This window comes from Ctenopharyngodon idella, chromosome 15, assembly GCF_019924925.1.
Source record: "Ctenopharyngodon idella isolate HZGC_01 chromosome 15, HZGC01, whole genome shotgun sequence".
Classification (NCBI taxonomy): Eukaryota; Metazoa; Chordata; class Actinopteri; order Cypriniformes; family Xenocyprididae; genus Ctenopharyngodon; species Ctenopharyngodon idella.
The window spans coordinates 22,058,074-22,074,070 of NC_067234.1; the positions used below are offsets into that span (position 1 = coordinate 22,058,074).

At 37.4% G+C, this 15,997-nt stretch overlaps 2 long non-coding RNA genes across 2 annotated transcripts in view; one reads left to right on the forward strand and one right to left on the reverse strand.

Moving 5' to 3' along the window:
• The window catches only part of LOC127495029 (uncharacterized), a 76,292-nt gene that overhangs the window by 19,867 nt on the left and 40,428 nt on the right, over nucleotides 1–15,997 (forward strand). The gene's annotated exons all lie outside the window — the stretch shown is intronic.
• Nucleotides 1–15,997, reverse strand: part of LOC127495031 (uncharacterized) — a 73,525-nt gene that overhangs the window by 16,130 nt on the left and 41,398 nt on the right. The gene's annotated exons all lie outside the window — the stretch shown is intronic.

Here is a 15,997-nt window from a genome sequence, read left to right on the forward strand (position 1 = left end):
TGTTTATGAGGACTTGTTATATTAATGTATTAACATAAAAAATGTTATATTGTCCCGCTCCTGCCCGCGACATTCATGTTTTGTCCCACTCCCGCCCGCATAAAAGTAGTTTATATAGATTTTTGGGTAACACTTTACATTAAGGTTCCCTTTTGTAAAGGGTTTAAGGTGTTTGTTAATGAGTAAGTAATTTACAAATGTATTAATAATCATTAATAAGCAGTTATAAATAGGGCGAATGAATTATGAATAAAAAGGGCGACTTTAATGCAATACCTGCCAAACAGTGAGCCGTTTTTAACGCACATGTTATAAATGCTTAATAAATATATTTATTCACACTTATTTAACTCAAAACCAGATTCTTGATTTATTTCATGATGCAGCAAAAATTGACTATCATAATTAGACTGAAGGGTGTTGTATTTGTGGTTTTCTTATTAATATATCATGACTGCCACTTTTCTTACTATGTTGCTTACCAGAAGTTTCTGTCTTACCCATGATACTCTCCAAAAAGGTCATGATGCCTTTCCACAGTTTGTTTATCAAGATGAAACTGAACCTGTTTTGTTATCAATATATTTATTATTTTCACATGAACAATTTACAGAATCAGTTCAGTATACAAGTAAACTATTTTTTCTAAACACCCTCTCACCCCGTCCCACCCCTCAAGAGACAGAACACTTGCATGGACATTATTACGAGGCCCTGAGCTGATGTGTAAGATAAAAATTATAACAATAATTAAATATATAAATACATTAAAAAAAATGTTAAAGTAAAGAAGGGTTACATTATCACATCAGCATTTTCAATCAGTGTAAAAACCAAATTATTCAAATATTGAATAATAAGGCCCCAAATCTTTTCGAACATCTATGATTTATTTATTTATTTTTTTCCAGATTATACATTATTTTTTCCACAGGCACATAGGACGAAAGTTCTCTAAGCCATACAGCATGACTGGGCAGTTCTTCTAATTTCCAATGTATAGTTGAGGTCAGTCAATGTATAGTGCATGCTGCTATCAGAGCCATCTTAACAAAACGTGAAATTCGTCCTTTGATCAAATTGGAGGACTGATTCATTGCCCGAAAGTGAACCTTAAAGGTGCTCTATGTAAGAATGATAGCTAGTGGTTGAAATGGGTACTGCAGTCCACATTCAAAATATTGTTTGCCCCACCCCTTCCTCCTCAGACTTGACGCTCTCGTGGGTTGCCAGTTTGAAGACATGCAACAGGAGCGAGCTCAATTGACATTGGATGGCAAGGAGACTTAGCCTACACACTGTAAGATAATTAGTTGATTTATTTATTTATGATGAGTTGATATCGCGTTTTTATATGCTTCCATTCATAGAGATTTTTAGATGGATACTGAGGCTTTTTAGGGCGGGTAGAATCTGCGATCTCTGACCCAGTTTGCTCGCTGGCTTCCATGGCTGCAATTCGCTGCATGTGTTTTCTGCCAACTGGCAACCAGGGGTGGCGAAATACTATTGGGTAAATTGGCAATGTGCGGTCTTGCACAGACCAAAACAAAAACAGAAATTCCGAAACGGAACGCAAATTTCAAAGTAAAATAACTGGCTGTAGCAATGGTTTTCAGAGAAACGAATATGTGAACTGAGCATGTTTAAATATCTGCTAACATATTATGGTATTTTTATGCTTTAGTACAGTCAAAAACTTACATAGAGCACCTTTAATGTAAAGTGAACACATGTGAACCATTTTTTCATGAGTTATAAACATTAATAACCTGTGAAAGTGCACCTTAATGTAAAGTGAAAACCTGTGAACCATTTATTAATGAGTTATAAACATTAATAACTTCTGAAAGTGCACCTTAATGTAAAGTGAACGCATGTGAACCATTTATTAATGAGTTATAAACATTAATAACCTGTGAAAGTGAACCTTAATGTAAAGTGGAAATATGTGAACCATGTATTCATGAGTTATAAACATTAATAACCTGTGAAAGTGCACCTTCATGTAAAGTGAACACATGTGAACTATTTTTTCCACTTTTATATGTTAATGACTTTAATTAGGCTGCATTTACAGAGCGGAGATCTGGGCCCTCATTTATTAACAGTGCGTACACACAGATGTGTGCGTAATGAGTGCGTAACAGTTTTACACAAAGTGTGGGCTCTACCAAATTGTACTTAGGAATGTGTGTAAATATAAGCACAACTCTGTGCATGCTTACGCAGAGAATCTAGTGGTAGAATGGTGATACTACAAAAAGAAAGTGCCGCCCCGTGTTTCCTGTCTCCTTTAATTGCAAGTACTCAATTAGAAATTTCATAGTTCATGCTAGACATTTGCATAATTGGTGTGAAAAGCTATAAAAGACAGCTGGGAAGTCATTTGAAATGTAGCAATAGTGTCATGGCTGATCTCGCTTTGCTGGAAGATTTGGCAAACTATGCGCTGCGCAATTGGAGGGGTTTCTGAATGCAAATGACCATGAATGTGCATGGTGCTTAAGAACATGTGGGATTTATCAACAATGATTATTACTGGTGTGCGTAAGAACCGCGTGAGCACGTTTGATAAATACAGATTTTTTTGTACTTAGGCAGATTCTAAATTTCATTCGTAGGACAAAACATAGAACCTTTTCTACGCACTGTTGATAAATGAGGCCCATGAAACCATTCAGCTGTGCACAATTTCAAGATCATTTGTGATTTCTAGATTTCACATCTGGAAGAGAGGCTGCAGTTTTTTTTTTTGTTGTTTGTTTGTTTGTTTGTTTAATGTGCGTACGTTCATTCTCTGAATTACACGTGAGCACATTTGAGAAATGATCGTAAGATCAAATGTAGGGCGGTTTCTACGCAGCAATTTTAAAATAATACCCCATATGTCCATAATACTTCAAAGCACAGACAGCTATGTTTGTATGCCATATGTTTCAAATGTTATGAATACATTTATTTTTTTTATTAATATGTATAGCCTATATTTTATTTTAATGTAAATGTTTTTGAAAGAAGTCTCTTATTCTCACCAAGGCTGCATTTATACAAAAATACTGTAATATTGTTAAATATTATTATAATTTAAAATAACAGTTTTCTATTTTTATTATATATTTTAAAATGTAATTTATTCCTGTGATAGCAATCCTTCAGAAATCATTCTAATATGCTGATTTGAATTCGTATTATCAATGTTGATGCTGCTTATTATTTTTTCATACATTTTTAAACCATACAGTTTAAAGGTTGTAGAAAACTTGCTAAATATTATTGAAATATTTGTGCATTGCACCTGCTGATTTTGTATTTAGTTTGCAATTTATTTAATGTTTTTTTTTTCTAACCTAATTCTTAAAGTGAAGATGTTTGTGTCTTTTTTTGAATTGCAGTATTGCACTACATTCAACTTGATGCTAACTCATATCTAATGCTGTTCAGCCGTAATTACTCAAAAAAGATTAAGAAACTCTGCGAGGGGGTTAAACTGATAAGGGCCTTTCTATTGCAACACTTTCTGTGGAAATTTAGTTTTTCTCTTTGGTACTGTGCAATTCTGATTAGTTGTACCTGTTGTAATGATCCCCTTACTACTCTGTTTTGATATTAATTGACATTTGATATCTGGAGCAATATTATTTACACATTTAAAAAACATTTTAAATGTGTAAATAATATTGCTAATTGTAACGGGTGCGTAGACAGGCAGATGAAGATGAAGACGAATAAGTTTCCAACTCACAATTTAATAGAATCATCCAAACAGGTTCAACATAGTCAGGCAGCAGGGTGCACACACATAATCAAAATGAGATCGGACAACTGAGAAGTAAAACAGAGTGACAAATACTGGGGGTAATGGGGTGAACACAGCTGAACTGAATGAACTAATAATCATGGTAACCAAGGAGACAAACGTGTGGCAGGAATCAGAACAAAGACACATGACAAACGCAAACAAACTGAAAGTCCATGAAAACTGAAACTAAACTGAACATAATGTGACATTCATTTGTTAATATATCTGCAGCTTAGTGTGGAGTCTGTGCTGATACATAAATGACTGTATCATCTGCATGTAACTGACATTTAGTTTCCTAACAACAACTTGGTAAATCAATGAGATAAGGAAAACAACAGTGGACCTAAAATTGACGCTTGATCTTGAATAGTTAATTTTAACACACTGATCTATAGATTCTAAATATCTAGAGATTCTAAATATGATCTAAACCAACTGATTTCCTGCTGAGAGAAACTAAACAGATTTCATTTATGCAGGAGTATTTGATGATTCAATGTATCAAACGCATTTTTGAGGTCTAAAAATACTGTGCCTATACCACTAGGATCTAAAGCTCCCTTAATGAATTCTGTGAGATAGCAGCTTGCCAATTCTGTTGAATACTTAGGCCTATAACTGAACTGAACTAGCCCTTCAATTATTCAATTGATTAATAATTTTGAGTGTCTTATCTTCATCAGCCTCAGAGATATAAAATGATGAGGGTGTGTCTTTTATTGTATATTGAGGTAATTGTACAGGTTCAAAACATATAGTAAATTTTTCCACAGACTGGATAAAATATCTATTAAATTCATTAGCAATTTCAGTGCGATCAGTGCTGTCTTCTATTTATATTCAGCTCCAACAATGGTTTTTTTACACATATTTAGAAAGCTTATTAATGCACTTCCAAAGAGATGAGCTATTTCATCCTGATTTTGCAATCGATGCTCAAAATAGGCAGATTTCACCTTTCTCATTTCACCAACTACTTTATTTCTTTTAAAATAAAAAAAAAATAAAGAAAAACCACTTGAAACTTGATATTCAACAATGTTTTTGATCTGCCTGCATTGACACCATTGTATGCGAACTGAAGTGAGCTGGACGATGACATCACTGTTTTCTCCTGAGCTGCTGTATAGATAAATGAACTAAAATAAAAACTAATGATTTTTACAATGGAATGAATCAACTTACTTAAGATGGACAATGACACCATTTTCTTCAAGAGCTGCTTTACAGCCAAAATTATGTTCCCTCTATCACTGTAAAGCTGCTTTGACACAATCTGCATTGTAAAAATCACTATATACACAGGTGCTGGTCATATAATTAGAATATCATCAAAAAGTTGATTTATATCACTAATTCCATTCAAAAAGTGAAACTTGTATATTATATTCATTCATTACACACAGACTGATATATTTCATGTTTATTTCTTGTATTTCATGTTTATTTCATGTATATTGATGTTTATTTCTTTTAATTTTGATGATTATAACTGACAACTAAGGAAAATCCCAAATTCAGTATCTCAGAAAATTAGAATGTTACTTAAGACCAATAAAAGAAAGGATTTTTAGAAATCTTGGCCAACTGAAAAGTATGAACATGAAAAGTATGAGCATGTACAGCACTCAATACTTAGTTGGGGCTCCTTTTGCCTGAATTACTGCAGCAATGCGGCGTGGCATGGAGTCGATCAGTCTGTGGCACTGCTCAGGTGTTATAAGAGCCCAGGTTGCTCTGATAGTGGCCTTCAGCTCTTCTGCATTGTTGGGTCTGGCATATCGCATCTTCCTCTTCACAATACCCCATTTTCTGTGGGGTTAAGGTCAGGCGAGTTTGCTGGCCAATTAAGAACAGGGATACCATGGTCCTTAAACCAGGTACTGGTAGCTTTGGCACTGTGTGCAGGTGCCAAGTCCTGTTGGAAAATGAAATCTGCAACTCCATAAAGTTGGTCAGCCGCAGGAAGCATGAAGTGCTCTAAAACTTCCTGGTATACGGCTGCATTGACCTTGGACCTCAGAAAACACAGTGGACCAACACCAGCAGATGACATGGCACCCCAAACCATCACTGACTGTGGAAACTTTACACTGGACCTCAAGCAATGTGGATTGTGTGCCTCTCCCTAAGCGCAAAATTTACTTTCATCAGAGAACATAACTTTGGACCACTCAGCAGCAGTCCAGTCCTTTTTGTCTTTAGCCCAGGCGAGACGCTTCTGACGCTGTCTGTTGTTCAAGAGTGGCTTGACACAAGGAATGCGACAGCTGAAACCCATGTCTTGCATACGTCTGTGCGTAGTGGTTCTTGAAGCACTGACTCCAGCTGCAGTCCACTCTTTGTGAATCTCCCCCACATTTTTGAATGGGTTTTGTTTCACAATCCTCTCCAGGGTGCGGTTATCCCTATTGCTTGTACACTTTTTTCTACCACATCTTTTCCTTTCCTTTGCCTCTCTATTAATGTGCTTGGACACAGAGCTCTGTGAACAGCCAGCCTCTTTTGCAATGACCTTTTGTGTCTTGCCCTCCTTGTGCAAGGTGTCAATGGTCGTCTTTTGGACAACTGTCAAGTCAGCAGTCTTCCCCATGATTGTGTAGCCTACAGAACTAGACTGAGAGACCATTTAAAGGCCTTTGCAGGTGTTTTGAGTTAATTAGCTGATTAGAGTGTGGCACCAGGTGTCTTCAATATTGAACCTTTTCACAATATTCTAATTTTCTGAGATACTGAATTTGGGATTTTCCTTAGTTGTCAGTTATAATCATCAAAATTAAAAGAAATAAACATTTGAAATATATCAGTCTGTGTGTAATGAATGAATATAATATACAAGTTTAACTTTTTGAATGGAATTAGTGAAATAAATCAACTTTTTGATGATATTCTAATTATATGACCAGCACCTGTATATTAAAAAAAGGTGACTTGACTTGACTTTTTTTAAATGATTTAAAACTTAGAATATCTGTGCGTTTTTGTAAGCAGTTGATGGATAAGTTGATGGATATCTGAATTTAGCCATAGTAAGAATGCACTTTTTTGTCTACATTTTAATGGTTATGTATACTTTTGAATAATTTTTTCAATGCTTCTCATCACAATTTCACAGTTTTAGTCCAGGTCACTTGATTTTGTCCATGGAGAACTGAAGGAATGGTTGTGGTTTGCTATTGGTTGATCTCATGTGAGTGACAGGTTGTCCTGCCCTTGTGCCAGTAAATACATCATCAGAGAAGTGAATTTTCACATTAATTAAAAAATAATGATGATGTGCAAGGATAAATCATTTATAAAAAATACTGAAGTATTCCACTTTTATGTACGTACTGCATGAAGTAAAAAAAAAAAAAAAAAACTACAGTAAAGACATATACTCGGTGGTTATGCTTTGCTTGTTCCAGACTCACAGTGAAGTTGAAACACCTGCAGGGTCTCCAGTGTTTTGACTGACATCTACATATCTGTGGAGAAAATCATTGATGGTGCCATTTTAGTTGAAAAGACAAAGATAAATAAGCATCTGCTTTGAAAATAGAGGTAAGCACCTTTTTCTAGACACGGGGGTCAGGGTTAGTGTTGCATGCTCTAACCTTCCTTTAACCCCTTAACTGTCACGGTCCCGCTGGCCAGACGCCTCCCAACCAGCACACCCATGGAGACCCCACATGGGTTAGCCCAGATGAAATGAACACTACTCAGTGTGAACACTACAGGCTGTTAAATGTAACAGTGAATCAGTGTTGGAGTTATTGAGATAATTAGGTGATAATGAGCAGAATCACTGAAGGACAGAGGAACAACAAGAACTACAACTTCAGCCACAGCCTTAGATGAAATCAACTGAAGATAAAAGACATTAAATACAGTGGCAAGAAAAAGTATGTGAACCACTTGCAGAATCTGTGAAAATGTGCAAAATTTTAACAAAATAAGAGAGATCATACAAAATGCATGTTATTTTTTATTTAGTACTGTCCTGAGTAAGATATTTTACATAAAAAATGTTTACATATAATCCATAAGACAAAAAAACAGCTGAATTTATTAAAATGACCCAGTTCAAAAGTTTGTGAACCATTGACTCTTAATACTGTGTGTGGTTACCTGGATGATCTACGTCTGTTTGTTTGTTTTGTGATGGTTGTTCATGAGTCCCTTGTTTGTCCTGAACAGTTATACTGAGCTCTGTTCTTCAGAAAACATCTCCAGGTCCCAAAAATTCTTCAGTTTTCCACCATCTTTTGCATATTTGAACCCTTTACAACAGTGACTGAATGATTTTGGGATCCATCTTTTCACATGGAGGACAAGTGAGAGACTCAAACACAACTATTAAAAAAGGTTCAAACATTCACTGATGCTCCAGAAGGAAACACAATGCATTAAGAGTCGGGGGATGAAAACTTTTGAACAGGATGAAGAGGTCCAAATTTTTCTTATTTTGCTTGAATATCATTTTTTTTTTCATTTAGTACTGCCCTTCGGAAGCAACAGAAAATACTTGCATGTTTCCCGGAAGACAAATTAAGTACAATTTACCTTGATCTTCAAATTCCAAATGTTTTCACCCCCCATCTATTAATGCATCATGATTTTTTATGGAGCATCAGTGAATGTTTGAACCTTTTTTAAAAGTTGTGTTTGAGTCCCTCAGTTGTCCTCAGTGTGAAAAGACGGATCTCAAAATCATTCAGTCACTGCTGTAAAGGGTTCAAATATGCAAAAAATGCTGGAAAACTGAAGACAAAAGCCTATAACATTTTAAAGTTTTCATTTTTTGTTATACTAAAACGGAGCAAGAAAAATACTACTATGCCCCCTTGTGGCCAAACCAGAGTAAAGCTAGCACATATGGTTGTATAAATACAGTAACTGCAGTTAACGTCATCACCAGTCTGTCACTGCAGGAGAAGTCTTTCTTCTTTTTCCCTACTGCAGTGGAAACCATAACTGAGCATATAAATCTGCTATGTTATTGGGTCATTTTTGCATTTTATGTTATTGGGTTAATAATAATAATAATAATAAGGTTATATATATATATATATATATATATATATATGTGTGTGTGTGTGTGTGTGTATGTGCGTTAAACTACTATCCTTGAAACTCCATGAAACTGACCTCAAATCTCAAATATCTGAAGAGGGCGCTAACAGTTAAGACTCCACTGGAGAGCAGAGCCAAATAAAGTTCAGTTGTTATTGACATACTTAGCGTGCAGTCTAGTTTATAACATGGTGTCAGAAGTATAGAATTCAAGCCAAATATGGAAGGACTGAAGCCACCACAACCACTGCAATTTGAAGCAGATAGTCAGAAGCATAACACCATTCGTCAGCATGCTGACGAGGGGACCCTGGATTTAGGTACTGGATGTCCTGTTGGGTCAAGACATGACGTCTTCAGGTCTCCAGCCAAATGCCAGCTGTCCACTGATACCAATACAGGACCTACACACAGAACACTAGTGCACATGCATACACAGATACAAATGATTCACAGCTTCTTCAAGGCTGAAGTTGGCCCAGGCTCCAACTATAAACAGGAAAGTTTCTCAAAACATACTGATAAGTTTCTCTCAGTGAGAGGTACAGGCAATATTTAAAAATTATTTTCTAGTGTTTGAAAAGGAAAATAAATGCTTTAACATAAGTTGAAGAAGTCATTCAAATAATTTAATATTTAGAAAGATAAATGTTAATAACTCAAAAGACATGTATTGAAGCGGCAGTGGATTCCAGAATCCACCCCTTTAGATGTGAGGGATCTAGAGTGATTTTCTGAGCCCTTTTTCTCACTCTAGATGTATACAGTTATTGGAGGGTATACAGTTTATATTTTAAAAAATGTTATTTCTTTTATTTTTGTCAGTTTACAATCCTTTTCTTGGTTTGCCTTATGCTGAGATCACACTGCACGATTTTAGGCCCGAATTTCACTCGTCAACAGATTTTGCGAAATCACAGACAAATGCCCAAAATCAGATGCTCGTTCACACGAGTGAGAATAACACTGTGTGAATTATCAAAGACGCGATCTGAGAGAATCGACGATGCATCTCCAACGCTCGTGAGATCCTTAAGAACTCAGCTTGAAATCCTTCTCGAGTTCTGTCCCTGGCTGAATTTTGGATTACTTTCAGTCGCTACACTGAAATAATTTTCTCAGCGCTGCCCCATAGACAACGCGAATTAAACTATTGCTTTTGCTGGCTTAAGAAGCCAGCATAGTATTATACTATTTTAACTTGCCATTATTATTATTATTCCTTCTGAGACAATGTTTTTGACTGCTGCTCCTCCTAGAGCTTAAAGCACCAGCCTCAGATCAGCTATATCTTTTCAATATTTTCCTATAGGCTAGCTAAATAATGATCAAAACTCTAAAATCTCATAGACTTAAATTGTCTGAAGGCTGTAATACTAATGTTGTCCATTGGAGGGGGCCTCGGGATAAGATATCTTTGAAGTCCTCAATTTACTCTCCGTTTCTATCAGTTAAGATAACAAATACTCCAAGAGCGCTCCATCACAAGCACAGTTATGTCGTCTGGATATTCATTATTGATTAGATTATTGCACAAGTAAATAAAGCACTGCTTCCTTGTACAAATACAGACAGTCCCTGCAGATAAATTCCGAGTCTGGAGCCCTCCCCTGGACAGCACGCCAAATAAGCATAATTTACTATATCTGATTTCATGTATGTGTGAAATCGTCAAATATTATTTCAGTGGAAAAAGGCAGACCCTCCAACACATAGCAGCTGGATAAAAGAGGTTATGTCTTACATTCTGCTGGAAAAGATTAAATACATGATTCGAGGCTGGAAACGTAAGTTTCAGGTCACTGGAGGGAAATGAAGCTCTAGCGTAAATTCTGCCGGGAAGACTCAAATGTAACGTCACTTATTAGTTCAGATCTAACCAATCATTATCTAACACTTGGAATATAAAAGATTGGCACTTACACGTCTAAGTTCGCAGATGCTGACGCCAACCTCCACCTCCATCCTCCCCACCACCACCAGGATGGTTGGCTATGCCCCTGCATTCATCTTCAGGCAGGAAACGCAAAGCCCGCAACCCTCAGGATATGAGCTACGGACGGGGCCTATGCCAAAGAACTTTGTCTTATAATATTTCTGTTTGTTAATAAATATCATTGTTTCGTTATCTTTCTGGTAGAGCTGCGCTTGGAGGAAACGTTCTTTAAACATGCCCAAAGTTCAGTTTCCTCAAATTCTTGTGATTTATTCTTCACTGGAAATTGAATCAATGTTTTGGTATTCTAGTGATAAGGGGAAAAACTTTTCTTAAAAAAGAACAAATTATTAATACAAACAGCACAATGTCTGCTTTCTGGATCAAACCTAAAAGGCAGACAACTAAAACACAAAGTATTGATGTAGGCAGAATATAAATTGCCTGAATCACCAACCCTTTCACTTAAAATAATTACTTTTCAACTGTGGTTTATTTATTGAAAGTGTTGTTTAGAGACACAATCAAAGAATACAGTGTATCTATGACTATGATATCCTCGACTTGTAGTGTGTAACTTTAAGTGGAAATAGATATACATGATTAAAGACTAACAGTTGTATAGGTAACAGAAAAACAAGACTCACTTTTCATGTTGATGTTTCGTAGACAGACCAGAAAGAATATCACAGTATTAGTTGTAAAAAGTTGATTTGTATAGACCCGCTATGGGTAATTTTATATATGCTATTTGTGCAGCAGCAGTATGTCTTACATACGCACAGCAGCGTATCAGCGTATGTATTGGCAGTAGCAAGTCAGCAGCAGCAGCAATAATCTACAGCAGCAGCAATACAGCAGAGCAGCGTAGCAGATCTATTCAGCCAAGACCAAATATATTAATATTGTCATATCCATTACCATTCTAACACTCTTTAGAGAGTTGTCGTGATATATATGGAAGAAGAAGAGGTAGGGTATTGTCAAATAAATATAAATAAGTGTATAGGGTATACAGTTTGTATTAAAAAAATGTTATTCTTTTCTTGGTTTGCCTTATGGCGAGTTCACACTGCATGAATTTAGGCCCGATTTTCACTCACCGACAGATTTTGCGAAATCGCTGACAAATGCCCGAAATCGGAGCTAAATCGGTGCTCGTTCACACGAGTGACGATCACACATTGTGAATTATCAAAGACGCGATCTGAGAGAATCAACGATGCATCTCCAACGCTCGTGAGATATTTGGCATGCTAAGCCTAGGACACACTGGATGATTTTCAAATCTTAACTGATTTTAAGATGTGCCCGAAGCTGAATACCATATTTGGAAAGGAAATGACGTGTACTACGGAGCCCCTAAAGGGAATACGCATGACATGGGAGGAAAAAATATATTTCTTTCTATATATATGCGTTCTCTCGCAATTATATAGTTGGGTAATTATTCACACATGCTGTGTGTATACTAGGGAGCGTCAGTACTTATTTCACATTACACAAGATTAGATATTTGTTAGTGACGCTCAGGAACTGCAAACCATTCACCATTGTCCTATCAGCCATCTCTCTTTACTCTCTTTACGTGGTAAGTGAAATCTGTTGTCCTACAAAGTAAAAGGCTCTTGCTAGCAAACGACTTACCATGTCCTTTTCGAGGCACCGTAGACTGCATTTTTTTCCCCCGCACCTTTCCGAATATGGATTTAGGCTTCAGGCACACCCCTCAACCAATTTTTTTGCATTATCATCTTCTGAACGCACACAAAAAATTATTCAACCAGACTGCGAAACCACATACATTATATTGCCAAAAGTTTTGGGACACTTGCCTTTACGTGCACATGAACTTTGATGACATCCCATTCTTAATCCGTAGGGTTTAATATGATGTTGGCCCACCCTTTGCAGCTATAACAGCTTCAATTTTTCTGAGAAGGCTTTCCACAAGGTTTAGGAGTGTGTTTATGGGAATTTTTGACCATTCTTCTAGAAGCGCATTTGTGAGGTCAGGCAGTGATACTGGCGAGAAGGCCTGGCTCGCAGTCTCCGCTCTAATTCATCCCAAAGGTGTTCTATCGGGTTGAGGTCAGGACTCTGTGCAGGCCAGTCAAGTTCCTCCACACCAAACTCGCTCATCCATGTCTTTGTGGACCTTGCTTTGTGCACTGGTGCACAGTCATGTTGGAACAGGAAGGGGCCATCCCCCAACTGGTCCCCACAAAGAGAACACGTCTCCACTGCTCTAGAGTCCAGTGGTGGCGTGCTTTACACCACTGCATCTGACGCTTTGCATTGCACTTGGTGATGTAAGGCTTGGATGCAGCTGCTCAGCCATGGAAACCCATTCCATGAAGCTCTCTACGCACTGTTCTTGAGCTAATCTGAAGGCCACACAAAGTTTGGAGGTCTGTAGCTATTGACTGCAGAAAGTTGGCAACTTCTGCGCACTGTGTGCCTCAGCATGCGCTGACCCCGCTCTGTGATTTTACGTGGCCTACCACTTCATGGCTGAGTTGCCGTTGTTCCCAATTACTTCCACTTTGTTATGATACCACTAACAGTTGACCATGGAATATTTAGTAGAGAGGAAATTTCAGGAATGGACTTGTTGCACAGGTGGCAACCTATCACGGTACCACGCTGAGCGTAACTGAGCTCCTGAGAGCGACCCATTCTTTCACAAATGTTTGTAGAAGCTGTCTGCATGCCTAGGTGCTTGATTTTATACACCTGTGGCCATGGAAGTGATTGGAACACCTGAATTCAATGATTTGGAGGGGCGTTCCAATACTTTTGGCAATATAGTGTACCTGTTGAAAAAAGGAACAGTTTCTCAGTGACGTGAGATCTAATGTGACTTGAGAAGAAAAACAAATAGAGAACAATCAACACTGTCAGCAGGCTCTTCTGCCACACGTTCTGCTTTACAGTGAAAAACAAAATAGGAAAAAGAAAAAAATAATATGGGTGATCTTATTTTTCAATACTCCACTTTCGTGGTATGTTTGTGGCTGCCAAGTTTCAACAAAAAAAGCATGCAATATCCGGTAAGTGAAGCTTGCTCATTCTCATTGGCTATCGCGGGTATCATGTCAGAGGCAGCCCGATCAAGAGCAAGCGTGCCACACAAGTCCTGAAAAGTGAAGCCAAAGCACCTCGATCGCCCCCAGGTGGCTGGAAGCAGTATAGATCATAAACCCTGCCTTCTCCATGAAATGTAATGGAGCGTAACACAAACTAAACAATCAAATTACACTTTAAACATTTTTTTTCCAAAGACGGTGTCATTTTAGGCAGTTTTTATCACACTGGTGTTAATTCAAGTGTTCTTTAAATAAGTTTGGTTTTAGTTAGTAATTTGATGATATAAAAACAGGGGTTGGAGATAATGTCTTAAATTCTGCTGGAAAAGATTAAATACATGATTCGAGGCTGGAAACATACGTTTCAGGTTATTGGAGGGAGCTGTCTGAGTCATTCGAGGGAGCTGTCTGAGCAGTGGTGTAGCGGACGGGCACGCAGGGCACGCACTGCGGGGGGGCCCCCGCGATAACCCGGGTTGCGTCAGCAGACGAAGATCATGTATCGACAATAGCCAGAGATATTGTCAAAAGCATCAAATATTGGCAACATTAAGAGGATTTGGCATTTCCACTTAATGTAGGCCTGTTACATTCTTCTAGTCTATTATTATTACTATTAGGTTAGGCTACTTTTATTATTAAATTAATATTATAATAAATTTTCTCCCGCAATAATTTCATAGCCCATCACGGCATATCTGACGTGTTGTGAGGATAATAAAAGATTAGGCTAGCTCATCTTTGAAAATGTTTTAAACACTTTTTAGGTCTAATATACAATGAATTTACCAGCCAGCACAGCTATGTGGGGCCCAGATGGGTGTCACCTGGGCTGTCTAACTGGGGCCCAGCCGGTTTTGTTTCCTTTCAGGCCCCACATGGGTTAGCATAGATGAAATGAACACTGCTCAGTGTGCACACTACAGGCTGTTAAATGTAACACAGAAACATGCTGGAGTTAATGAGATAATTAGGTGATAACGAGCAGAATCACCGAAGGACAGAGAAACAACAAGAACTACAACTTCAGCCACAGCCTTAGATGAAATCAACTGAAGATACAAGACATTAAATCTCTCAAGATCTGATCAAACAACTCCACAAACAGCATTACCAGCTTCATTTATTACTAACCGGATTAACTTTATTTCTGACATACATCTACAAAAGTTGTTATTGAGAATTACCAGAGCTTTAGATGTTAATGATTTGTTCAAAATAAGTTTGGTTTGATGTCACCATTATTGAGGTCAGTGCTTGCTTTAGTTAAGCAGTTTGACTGTTTTAGTGTTTTTCTGGCTGCTGTCTTTTTGTTATGGCAAGAAAAACAGGAGACAGTGTGCTGTCAACTGTTGGATGATAAGAACACAGTTGTCATTATGTAGTGGCTTATTTCTCTGACCTAATGACTGAGCTTTACATGAACAAAACATTGTTGACTTTGTGCTGGATCTCTTCTAGAATAACAACAAAACAGTTTAAAATCAGATCAAAGTAATAAATCAGAAAATCTGAAAAATGCATTGTTCACTAGCCACTTTAAAACACCTGGGCAGTTGCATAAACTTATATTAAGACTGTCTTAAGAACTATTTTTACCAACTTGCAGTTAACCAAGGGGTAATCAACACTATTTTTCCAACTGAAACTACACCAATCTACCATTTTATGTAACAGACTTTTAAAAAAAAATTAGGACCACTTTTCAAAAAAAACATTAGCGGCTTAACTTTTAAGACTAGTCTAAGTGGTTTATGTAACCAAGCATTGCAAATCTTCCTCACACACAGACATCAAGAATCAGCGTATGAATCTCAACAATGGTGCTTCATGCCGCAATGCATTCTGGGTGCATCATACGAAACTCATCCATGGCTCCCAGAATGCATTGCGGCATGAAGCATGCCACCATTGTTGAGATTATTATGCTGATTCTTGATGTCTGTGTGTAAGTAAGTCATGCAGGAGATTGATAGTGTTTAGTAAACAATGTGTTTTTCTGATTAAAACTGTCTCGAGAGCCGGCCAAGGTAGCGTCTGCCTGTTGCGAAAAAAAAAGTGTGTGCTATTGAAAAATTCTCTGTGCCTTCCACAAGAAAAGAATTAATGTAT